The sequence below is a fragment of the Notamacropus eugenii genome, chromosome 7, assembly GCF_028372415.1.
Source record: "Notamacropus eugenii isolate mMacEug1 chromosome 7, mMacEug1.pri_v2, whole genome shotgun sequence".
Classification (NCBI taxonomy): domain Eukaryota; kingdom Metazoa; phylum Chordata; class Mammalia; order Diprotodontia; family Macropodidae; genus Notamacropus; species Notamacropus eugenii.
In genome coordinates, this window is record NC_092878.1 from 31,967,789 (window position 1) to 31,980,604 (window position 12,816).

The 12,816-nt window shown below is 37.4% G+C and overlaps 1 protein-coding gene across 4 annotated transcripts in view; it reads right to left on the reverse strand.

The window, feature by feature from the left end:
- The window catches only part of LOC140513778 (TP53-binding protein 1-like), an 81,084-nt gene that overhangs the window by 39,258 nt on the left and 29,010 nt on the right, over positions 1 to 12,816 (reverse strand). The window lies entirely within an intron of this gene.

The following is a 12,816-nucleotide window of genomic DNA, read 5'->3' on the forward strand; positions in this document are numbered from 1 at the left end:
TGCTACATTATGTGAGTGACTTCCATATTTCTCTCTCTGAGTGTGGAAGGCATTTTGCCTTGAGGTCCACCATTGGGATTTTTTTTTTTTTCAGAAGTTCTTGTGTTATTACAAAAATCTAAGTCTACCAGAAAAAACTCTCACACACTGTGGTTGTTGCTGTGCATAAAGTTCTCCTGGTTCTGCTCCTTTCACTCAGCATCAGGTTATATAAGTCCTTCCAGGCCTCTCTGAAGTCTTCTTGTTCATCATTTCTTATGGCACAATAGTACTCCATTACATTCATATACCATAATTTATTCAGCCATTCCCCAATTGATAAGAGGGCTTCTCTTGTTCTCTCTTCTTCAACTTTGGGGGTAAAAGAGAAAGCAGATTTTTGCTTACTGATTTTTGTAAAAGGGATAGTTTCAGGTATGATGAGTCTAAAATGGGACCAGTCCAGTGGGTAACAGTAGAGTGAAGGTAAAGTGGACCACGAATTCCAGGAACCATAAAATGTTAAAAGAATCAGCAATTTCAATATTGAAGCCCCCCAAGGAAATAGGAGAGAAAAAAAGACTAAGCATCAAAGCCACTGAAAAAGGTAGAAAAATGACCTATGTGCTGGCAGGTAACAGCTGTTGGAAGAAGCATGGCAGAACGAGAATCTGGAGGCAGGAATGAGAAGCAAGGACTATGCCAGGTTTTCCAGGCTCATATGAGATGTGAGGAATAGGAAAGAGGAGCTAGAATTGAAGTGTGCTGCCAAAAATGTGGACTCGTCAGGGAAAAGCTAGATTTTAGTTAATGGCTAAAAGAATCAGAATGAAGGGGAGACAGTGTCATCTGTTTTTCTTTCTTCTGATGACTGGTATCCCTATCTCACCCAGGCCTGATTCCCATACTGACACATTCTGTTTTTCTGACTTAGCCCAGTTTGCCCCTCTGAGGGCTCATCATAATGGTGCCAGACTTCGTGTGAACAACTGACTCGGAGCTCCTAAATTCTAGTGCTCCATCAGCTTCTACGTCTCCCTAAAGGCAGCGGTTACAGCCTCCTCCAAAACCACCCAATCATGTAATTTCAAGAGTATGGTGAGCTCTCCAGTGAGGAAACTCCTGCCAGCAATACAAAACTGCAATGGGTCATCCACTTTTCGTTTTAGAGCACTGCCTGAGGCACCAAGAGGCTAACTGACTTGCCTGAAGTCACACAGCCAGTATGTGTCAGAGGTTAAAATGCAGATTTTGCTCATTCATTTGGTCAGTTCTTTGTCCATTACCAACTCACTGCCACTCAAAGGCTACACTGCAGAGAAAAGGAATATGAAGACGGGCAGGAGTAAATAAGGATGAGAGCATGGTAGGGAGAAGCAGCAGAAAGGGTGACCCAAACAGACCACAACGACCCACAGACAGTAATGATGACAGTCAGCATTCTGTAGGGCATGTGTATGATCAAATTAGGGGATTGGAAAATGGAGAGGTAAACTGCAGAAACAAAAAAAAAAGGGGAAAAGGAACAGAGGATTTCCTCAGCTGGGCAGAGGAAAGAAGAATACATCAAAAAATTGGGGGGTATTAAAAAACATATCAATAAAAATACACTTTTTCAAGAAAAGAAAATCTCCCATTTAGAACATTGATGACTAACATGTGCTTCTCTAATCTAGTCTACAGGTTCTGTTGTCACCAAGCAAGAACAGGTTTTGTGTCCTGTTCAGTCTGCCTCATTTCTACAAGCAGAATGAGAGTCTGAACGTATGGGTGAAGTTCTCCCAGATTTGTTTTCTGGAGTCAATACGATATTTCCTCATTCCTGAAGATTTTATAGCACAAAGGTTCCATTTATTATTCAATGAGACTCAACAAACACTTACTAAGCACATGTTATGAGCAAGGCACTGCCTTAGGCACCAGGTGAATAGTCCCTGTTCTCAAAAAATATAAAGAAGTGTTTTGTATTGAACATACAGCTCCAGGAGTCCAGGGTTTCTTTTCAGTCCTCCTCAGTATCGTTTTTTCTACTTTCGACCTCTTGACATTAGTTTAAACTCTTTTATTCCTGCTAGAAATTTATCTCTTTAATAAAATAAAGCAGCAGCACAAATGAAAAGCGATTATTTTGCTTACATGATCTCGACAGTGAGGGCCCAAAGTGGTGGGCTGCCTTGTGCCACAATGCTGCTGCTTTAGGGCCACGTGGCGCACCTCAACCCTAACGTAGCACAAAGTTGTAAACCTGGACAGCAACCTTAGGAAATGCATTGTAAAATAAAAATATCTTCAAAAACCTGCTCAACTCCAGTAGACATATGACTAGAAGTGACTTCCTGGCCTTCTTCTGATGTATTCAACAAGTTCCAACAAGAAGCTGCAGTCCAGCGGACTCCCAAATATTTAGAGTGCTACGGTCAGGGTCCAGGCCATAACAAAGTGCAGCATCATCAAGCGTTCACCTGACCACAGAAAGCATTTTCACACCAAGGGATGGGAAATCTTTTCATCACATATGTGTGTGTATCTATACTTCAGGTGTTCATTCTGACAGGTCACTGCTAATTTTAACTACTGCAAACATACAATGTTTGAAGGCAGAGAAATCTGTGTTAAAACTTGGTTCTAAAAGCAGACTGTCAGGGCGAGCCAAGATGGCGGAGTAGAAGGATGGACCTGTTCTAGCTCTACCCCCATAGCCCATATTAAACAAATTCTAGAGCAGCAGAAGCCACAAAATGACACAGTGAAAGAGATTTCCAGCCCAAGACAGCCTGGAAGGCCGACAGGAAACATCTATCGCACTGGGCTAGGAGCAGAGCGCAGCCCAGTCCAGCCCTGGTCACGCTGAATGGCACAAACAGAACAGAAAAAGGTTTCAGGCATAGAATCACGGGCAGCAGCTGCGGTTCCCAGATTTCTCAACCCACAAACACCAAAAACAGCTTCAAAGGTCACGTGGGTGAGAGGGGAGTGGCTTCTGGCCCCAGGGCTGTGGCAGCCGCCACAGCAGCCATGGCTACAGTGTTCATTTTTGGAGCCCTTGGCCTAAAGACCCTGGGGGAATTGAGCAGCCAATGTGGGTCTCAGTCCTGAGTAGCAGTCCTAGGGTAAGAAGGACTGCCGGCTTGGTGGAGCTGGTGGAGGCTCTGGGGAGGGAATCCTACTCACAGATCCTGGGCAGAAAAGCTTGTGGTTGCTCCCAGACCACAGCACAGGCCAGAAGAGGAGTAAACTCCTCTCCCTTGATTGTGCCACCTTGGAGGAACTGAGAACTTAAAGGTCCCTCCTCTTGACAAAGGATTCAAAAGTCAAGTAACTGGCTGGGAAAATGTCCCAAAAAGGGGAAAAAAATAAGACTACAGAAGGTTACTTTCTTGGTGAAAAATTATTTTCTTCTATCCTTTCAGATGAAGAAGATCTAAGCATACTATCAGAGGAAGACATAAAAGTCAAGGCTTTTGCATGCAAAACCTCCAAAATAAATACACAATGGTCTCAGGCCATGGAAGAGCTCAAAAAGGATTTTGAAAATCAAGTAGGAGACGTGGAAGAAAAACTGGGAAGAGAAATAAAAGTGATACAAGAAAATCATGAAAAACAAATCAACAGCTTACTGAAGGAGACCTAAAAAAATGCTGAAAGAAATAACACCTTTAAAAATAGACTAACCCAAATGGCAAAAGAGGTTCAAAAAGCCAATGAGGAGAAGAATACCTTAAAAAGCAGAATTGGTCAAATGGAAAAGGAAGTCCAAAAGCTCACTGAAGAAAATAGTTCTTTAAAAATTAGAATGGAGAAGATGGAAGCTAATGACTTTATAACAAATCAAGAAATTATAAAACAAAACCAAAAGGATGAAAAAAAATAGAAAACAATGTGAAATATGTGATTGGAAAAAACAACTGACCTGGAAAACAGATCCAAGAGAGATAATTTTAAAATTATTGGTCTGCCTGAAAACCATGATCAAAAAAAGAGCCTTGACATCATCCTTCAAGAAATTATCAAAGAAAACTGCCCTGGTATTCTAAAACCAGAAAGTAAAACAGAAATGGAAAAAATTCATTGATCACCTCTTGAAAGAGACCCCAAAAGGAAAACTCCTAGGAATATTGTAGCCAAGTTCCAGAGTTCCCAGGTCAAGGAAAAAATATTACAAGCAGCCAGAAAGAAACGATTCAAGTATTGTGGAAATGCAATCAGGAGAACACAGGATTTAGCAGCTTCTACACTAAGGGACTGGAGAGCTTGGAATATGATATTACAGAGGACTAAAACCAAGAATCACCTACACAGCAAAACTGAGTGCAATACTTCAGGGAAAAAATGGAATTTCAATGAAATAAAGGACTTCCAAGCATTGTATTCTAGTTGAAAAGACCAGAGCTGAATAGAAAATCTGACTTTCAAATACAAGAATCCAAAGAAACAGGAAAATGTAAACAAGAAAGAGAAGCCATAAGGAACTCATTGAAGTTGAACTGTTTACGTTCCTACATGGAAAGATGATATTTGTAATTCATGAGATCTTTTTCAGTACTAGAGCAGTTAGAGAAAATATACATATATACACACACATCCATACACACACACATAGAGGGCGCAGGGTGAGTTGAACATGAAGGAATACCTAAAAAATAAAATTTACTGCCTCCTTACTAGGAGTAAGAGAAAGAGAAAGCTAGAATATAGTAAATCATCTCACAAAAAAGAGGCAAGAAAGAGCTTTTACAATGGAGGGGAAGAGGGCAGAGATGAAAGGGAATAAGTGAGCCTTACTCTCATGGAATTTGGCTTAAGGAGGGAATAACACACTCAGTTGGGTACAGAAATCTAATCTATTTTACACTGCAAGAAGGAGAAGGAGATAGGAGAGGGAAGATAATAGAAGGGACAGCAAATTGAGGAAAAGGACAATCGGAAGCATTGTGGGGGGACAAGTCAAGGGAAAGAATGGAATAAATGGAGAGCAGGAAGACAGAGGGTAATGTAGTTAGTCTTTTGCAACATAACTATTATGGAAGTATTTTGCATGGCTACACATGTATGACCTATATTGAATTGCTTACTTTCTCAATGAGGGTGGGTGGGGAGGGAGGAAGGAAGAGAATATGGAACTCAAAGCTTTAAAAATGAGTATTAAATATCATTTTTGCATGCAACTGGTAAATAAGATGTACAGACACTGGGGTATAGAAATCATTTTTGCCCTACAGAGAAATAGAGGGGAGGGAGACAGAAGAAGTGGGGGGTGATAGAAGAAAGGACAGAGTAAAGGAAGGGGTGGATGGCGTACATGCTATCCTGGGGTGGGGGTTGAGGAGACATGGGGAGAAAATTTGGAATTCAAATTTTTGTGGAAGTGAATGTTGAAAACTGAATATAGGTGTGTGTGTAGGAAAATATATATATTTTAAAGGCAGAAGTGACACCTATTGTGGTGGCAGCAGCAATGGGAAATATTGGGAGTGCTTGATTCCCAGAGACACTAAGTAGATTAAACATCTAGTCAGAAAGATATTACAAGAGATTACTTGTTTATTACTATTACTGGGTAGAAGACCAGAAACCATTTGCAAACTCTACTGCCCATTTTCCAATTCTGGGTTGCAGTTCCAAAGGAAGAGAGGGGTGTTTGTGGTCCCAGGAGAGCAGGGGCCATACCTGGGTGTGGAGTTGTGGTCACAAGCAAGGAGTGCTTTATATGGGTAAGGACCAGAACACAGACCAGGAGAGCAGTGATCAGACCTCTCCCTACATTACACCACTTTGGAAGCACCAAAAACTCACAGTCCCCCAGAACTAGCTGTGAAATAGCAGGACATAAAAGCCTGAACCTCAGAACAGTCACATACATACACACACGCACGCACGCACACACACACCACAAACCACACACCACCATCACCACCCATCAGCAGAGGTAAGCAGAGCCCAACTCTAACATGAAATGTAAAGCTGAGAAACAGACTGGGAAAATGAAAAATAAAAAAGGAACCCAACCAATAAAAAGTTACTATAGTGACAGAGAAAATCAAAACACAAATTCATGAGACAATGAATTGGAAAAAAAAAAAAAACTAAATGTAAAGCCTCAAAGAAAAAACTGCAGATTGGAAACAAACCCAACAAGAATTCCTAGAGAACTAAAGGGATTTAAAAATGAGAAAAAAATGATTTTGAAAATCAAATAATGATAAAGAAAATTTGGGGAAAAGAAATGGGAGTAATACAAGAAAATTATGAAAAGAGAATTAACAGCTTGATATAGGAGGCTCAAAAATTTTTGAAGAAAATATCTCTTTAAAATTCAAAATTGGCCAAACAGTAAAACAGGCACAAAAAACTACTAAAGAAAACCTCTTAAAAATCTCAATTGGCCAAATGGCAAAAGAAGAACAAAACCTCACTGAAGAAAATAATTTCTTAAAAATCAGAACTGGTGAAGTAAAAGCTAATGCCTCTACGAGATATAAGAAAAAATAAAACAAAATCAAAAGAACATATCAAACATCTCATAGGAAAAAGACTAACCCGGAAAATAGATCATGGAGAGATAATTTTAAAATCATTGGACTATCTGAAAGTCATGATCAAAAAAAGAGCCTAGACCTCACATATCAAGAAATTATAAAGGAAAACAGCCAAGATACCTTATAACTAAAGAACACCTCCTAAAAGAGATCACAAAATGAAAATGCCCAGGAACATCACAGCCAAATTTTAAAGCTTCTAGGGTCAAGGAGAAAATACAGAAAGCAGCAGGGAAGAAAAAGAATTTAAACACCACAGAGAGGATAACAAGACTTAGGGAGCAGAGGGTTTAGAATATGGTATTCCAGAAGGCAAAGGAGCTAGGATAAATATAAAAAAAGAACCAAAAACTACCTGGCAAAACTGAGCATTATCACACAATGAAAGGCGGAAAGGGAAGAGAGGAACAGACTTGAATGAAACAGAGGATTGCATTCCTGATGAAAACAATTAGAGCTGGAGAGAAAATTTGATAAAACAAAAGTTTCAAGAGAAATATAAAAAGGTAAACATGAGCGAGAAATTCTAAGGAATTTAACAAGGTTAAATGGTTTACATTACCGAAAATGAAGGGGACACATCTAGAGCCTAAGACAACTAAGGGAGTTTAGGAGCCTACTTAAACTGAAGGCTAAGTGTGAATCTAATATGTTGGGATGGACTCAAAAGAAAAATGGATGGGTGAGAAAGAAAGATGTGCTGGGAAAAGAAGGAAGGGAAAGGAAGAATAAGGAGCATTATCTCACAAGAGTCATGCAAGGGGACAGAATGGGGAGAATAACTAGAGAGACACAAACAAGACTTGAACCTCACTCTCATCTGAACTGGTTCAAAGAGGGAAGAACAGAAGCAAGAAGAGGGTGAAAGGGTGAAGACAGAAAAGCATAAAGACAAGAGGATGGAGGGAAATAAACAGTAATCAATCCTGACTGTGAACGTGCATGAGATGAGTTTATGCACAAAACAGAAGCAAAGGGCAAAATGGCTTAGGAACCAGAATTCAATATGAGTTGTTTGGGAGAGACACACTTGTAACAGAAAGACACAAAGCTAAAATAAGAGGCTGGAGCAGAATCTATGATACTTCAACTAAAGTAAAAAAGGCTGGAGCAGTAGCCATGACCTCAAAGAAAAGGAAAATTACACCTCATTAAAATACATACTAATCAGGGAAATGCTGCTGTTGTTATGTTCATCCTTCGTTGCTGAAGAAGACCATGCTATCATAGAAATGATGACATGACTTGCACCTGACTTTATTTTGAGTGAGGGAGGGCTGTGCAGGTCACCAGCCTCACTTCTCCTCCAGAGCCATCTGAATCTAGTGACCAGATATTCATCAGGATGACTGGAGATGACCCAGGATGCATTGGGAGACTTTGTACCTGAATAGACCTTGGCCTAAAGGGGCCAAGGTCTCCCATTGCATCCTGGGCCAATCAAGGAAACTATATTTTGCTAAAAGGTAGCATAGAAAATGAAATCAATATTAAACGTATAAACACCAAATGGCACAGCATTCAAATTCTTAAAACTGAAATTAAATGAAACACAAGAGGAAACACAGTAAAACTATACTAGTGAGGGACCTCACTTTACTCTTCTCAGACCTGGATAAATCTAACCACAAAATAAATAAGAAGGAAATTAGGGAGATAAATATAATTTTAGAAAAATTAGGTGGGAAAGACTGGATCAGAATAAAAAGGAGTATACCATTTTCATAGTTCTACATGGCACCACGAAAACTGACCACGTATTAGGGCATAAAAACTTCATTAACAAATATAGGAAAACAAATATTCAATGCACCCCATTTCAGAACATCAATCATGCAATAAAAAATGCATTCAATAAAGGGTCTTTGAAGTCAAATTAAAAGTTGGAAACTAAATTATCTAACCTTAAAGAATGAATAGATCAAAGAACAAATCCAGAAACAATCAATCATTTAATTAAAGATAATGGTAACAATAAGACAATATACCAAAATTTCTGGGATGCAGCCAAAGCACTATTTAAGAGAAAATTTATATCTCTAAGTGCTTAAATCAATAAAAGAGAGAAAAAGGAAATCAGTGAAGTGGATATGCTACTAAAAAAACAAATTAAAAATATTTAATTAAACAACAAAATAGAAATCGTGAAAATCAAAGAAGAAATTAATAAAACTGCAAGTTTAAAAAACTAAACTACTAAATAAAATGAAATGGACTAGATATGCAAGTAGAAGACTAGAAAAAGAACAAATTAAAAATCCACAAAATAGAAATCCTGAAAAATCAAAGGAGATTAATAAAATTTAATGTAAAACAGCAACAACAAAACACTGAAATAAGTCACTGGTGAATCTGGTTTCTTTTCAGTAGCAAAAATGAAAAGGATGAATGTGTAACCAATTAAGATGAAATTAAAGTAACTGACTACATCAATAACAAACGCAACAAAAATCAAATGACTGTGATTATATCAGCAGATGCAAAAAACTCAACAAAATACAACACTCATTCCTATTAAAAACACTGGAAAACACAGAAATAAATAAAACTTTTCTTAAAATGACAAGTAATATTTTTCTAAACTCAAGAGCAAACATTATCTGTAATGAGAATAAAATACAAGCCTTTTCAAGAAGATAAGGGGTGAAACAGGGATGTCCATTATCACATTATTCAATACTGTGCTAGAAATGCTAGCTATAAAAATAAGACAAGAAAAAGAAATTGCAGGAATAAGAATAGTCAATGAAGAAATAAAACTATTTCTTTTTGCAGATAATGGTATACTTAACTTGAGAGAATCTACTAAAAAACAAATTGAAACAATTCACAAATCTAGCAAAGTTGCAGGATATAAAATACATGCAGCATTTCTATATATTACTAGCAAAACCAAGCAGGAAAAGATAAAAAGAAAAATTCTATTTAAAATAACCACAAGCAACATAAAATACTTGGGCTTCTGGCTGCCAAGAACTCCCAGGAATTTTAGGAGCACCATTACAAAACACTTTCCACACAAATACAAACAGATCTAACTAACTGGAAAAATGTTAAATGCATGGGTAGGCCAAGCCAATATAATAAAAATGATAAATCTACCTAAATTAATTATCCAGTACCTTACCAATCAAAAAAAATTATTTGATAGAGCCAGAAAAAAACGGTAACAAAATTCATCTAGAAGAACAAAACATCAATTATCAAGGGAATCAATGAACAAAATGTTAAGGAAGGCAGCCCAGTAGCACCGGCTTTCAAACTCAATTGCAAAGTGGTAGTCATGGAAACAATCTGGTACTGGCTAAGAAACAGAGTGGTGGTTGAGTGCAACAGATAGGTACACAATGCGTAGTAGGAAACGACCATTGTAATGTAGTGTTCGATAAACCCAAAGATCCACTAACTGACAAAAATTGCTGAGAAAACTGGAAAGCAGTTTGGCAGAAACTAGATATAGCTTTTCACAATGTGAGAATACATCTCACGATGTGTACCAAGATAAGGCCAAAATGGGTACATGGTTTAGACATAAATGGTGACATCATGAGCAAATTAGGTGAGCATGGAAAATTTTTACCTATCAGATCCATGAATAAGGAAAGAATTTATGACCAAACAACAGATTGAAAGGGCTGCAGAAAGTAAAACAGATCATTTTTTTATATAAAATTAAAACAGTTTTGCACAAAGAAAACAAATGCAGTCAAGATTAGAAGGAAAGCAAAGAAACTGGGGAGGAAAAATCACAAATTTTTCCTGATAAAAGCCTCATCTCTCAAACATAGAGGGAACAGAGTCAAATTTTAAAAAATAAGAGCCATTTCCCAACCGAAAAATGGTCCAAGGATATGAACAGGCAGTTTTCTAAAGAAATAAAAGCTATCTATAGTAATATTAAAAAATGCTCTAAATCAATCTTGACTAGAGAAATGTAAATTAAAACCTTCTAAGGTACCCCGTAGGGGCAGGCAGCTGTACATAAGAGTATTGGGCCTACAAACAGGAAGACCTGAGTTCAAATCCAACCTCAGATACTAAGTATGGGCAGACGACTTAATTCATCAGCTTCCTCACCTGTAAAATGAGCTAAAGAAGGAAATGGCAAACGCCTTCAGTATCTTTGCCAAGAAAACCCCAAATGCAGTCACGAAAAATCAGACATGACTAAAAGGACTAAACAACAATAAACCATTCTTTCCAAGTTCATTTTCTTGAATGGCCATCCCACTTCTTCATGGAATAGAACATACTCTGAGCTGTCAAATTAAGAATATAACAGTAATGAAGATGTAAATTAAATCAAAGAAAATGGATCTATTCCATTTCACATCTGACTGTCACTCCTCCAGTGTTACTAACATTATTTCAATGATCAGCCTTAGCTGGGTCTCAGGCCAGACTTCGTGCAGATATGTTTTTCTCTCCACCCTTCACTGTTCACTGTTCTGTGAGACTGCTACACATAATCTTCGCTCATTCTCCTCATAACATTTCGCCAATAAGCACACTCTCTAAAAGGATCCACTAGCCAAGCAAATAAAATCCTTGCTGGCTACGGCAATTTCTGGGCTATTTAGGTCTCCTTGTTATAGTGATTGCTTTCATCAGTTAAACTTCTCCAAGACATGGTAAATAAGCAGTCAACATACTTACTTTTGCCTCTATCTTATAATAAATAGGCTGAGTAAAAGCTGTTGTAATAGCACAAAATACTGTCATCTCACCTTTATTCTTTTTTTCTAACTCCATGTTAAATTTAACCTCTAAAACTGATCATAAATTGTTACCAGCTTCTGATCGAGCTACATACAGACAGCAGATTCTGAAATAATAAACATTTCCAATCAGCTACGATGTGCTCAACTTCATATTTTTATGTAATGCTGTTCAGTGTTTAACATGTGCAGGTGAAAAGAACATCTATAACTAAGGAGAAATTACTAATTTGCCAAAGCATAAATATATTATGAAAGTGTTTTAAATGCCTTGATTAGAAGCTATTACTATAGGAATACAATGTATTCTTAATTTAAAAGTCATCAAATTTTCATCCCAAATATTATGGAGTAAAAGAAGCATTTCAACCTTAAACTTTCATGAATTTATGTGGGATATGTACAATTTAGGTTAGGAAAAAAAGTTTTCAGACTTCTCTAAAAATAATTTGAATGTAAGGATTTTTTTCCCAGAATTTTCCCAGATAATTGTTATCTGTTAGTTACTTTAGTTTGTTTGATTTGCGTTTACAAAAACAACAACAAAATATTTTTCACCTTTAATTAACACACAACATCCACAAGAGTAGACGAAAAAAAAAAATCCTAAGTAGGTAAGCCTACTTCTTTCTGAAACAATGTGGACTTTGACATGAGTCATTTCTTTTGTTTTTTAAACAAATAACCGCAATTTTTATTTGGATGCCATGTTCACAATGTTACAATTCTGAGGATAAATCTTTTCTTTAAAAGCTATGATTCCATAATAAAAAACCAAAGAATAAGTGATACTTTCACAAGAAAAATTTTTTAAACAAAATAAAAGGAGTATAGGACCCAAAATCCTGCAATTTACACCATTTCTCCTCAGGTTTGAGTTTTCCTCAAGAGGCACATGCTGGACTATTCATTTGGATCACCGGGTCACAGATTTAGTGCTGGAAGGAACCTTACAAGTAATTCAGTCTCAGATTTCATGGTCTCAGGACCCCTCACATGTTCAAAAATTTCTGAGGACTCTCCCTAAAGAGCTTTTGTTTATATCGGTCATATCCACCAGTCTTTACCATATTAGAAATGAAAACATCTTAGTATTACTATGAAAATAAGGATCTCAGGGATCTCTCGGACCACACTTTAAGAATTCATGATTTAGTTCACACCCCACCCCAAATACTACAAATGAGAAAACTAAGACTCAAAATAGTTAAGGTCACATAAATAGTAAGCAGCAGAGTCAGGATTTAAAATCCAACCCTCTTTTCTATCACACCAAACATAGCGTTACCGTTGTGGTAGGGGAAGCCTTCTCACACCGAGTTTGCTAAAAATTGTCCATACTCATATCTGATATATTCTAAGTTTCTCATAGCATTTCTTCCCTATAGTTAGAATTAAAACCATCAAGTTCTTTCTTCCCCAGATCTCCATAGACTATGTTAGCAGATTGACTGATGGCCTTAAATGGGCTTCTTTTATAGAATAAGGAAGAATTAGAAGTGGGGAAAGGAGGAAGAATTTAATACCAAATGCCCCAGGCACTTGGAAATTTACTATATTTCTAAAGCCTCTCAAGAAAGGTA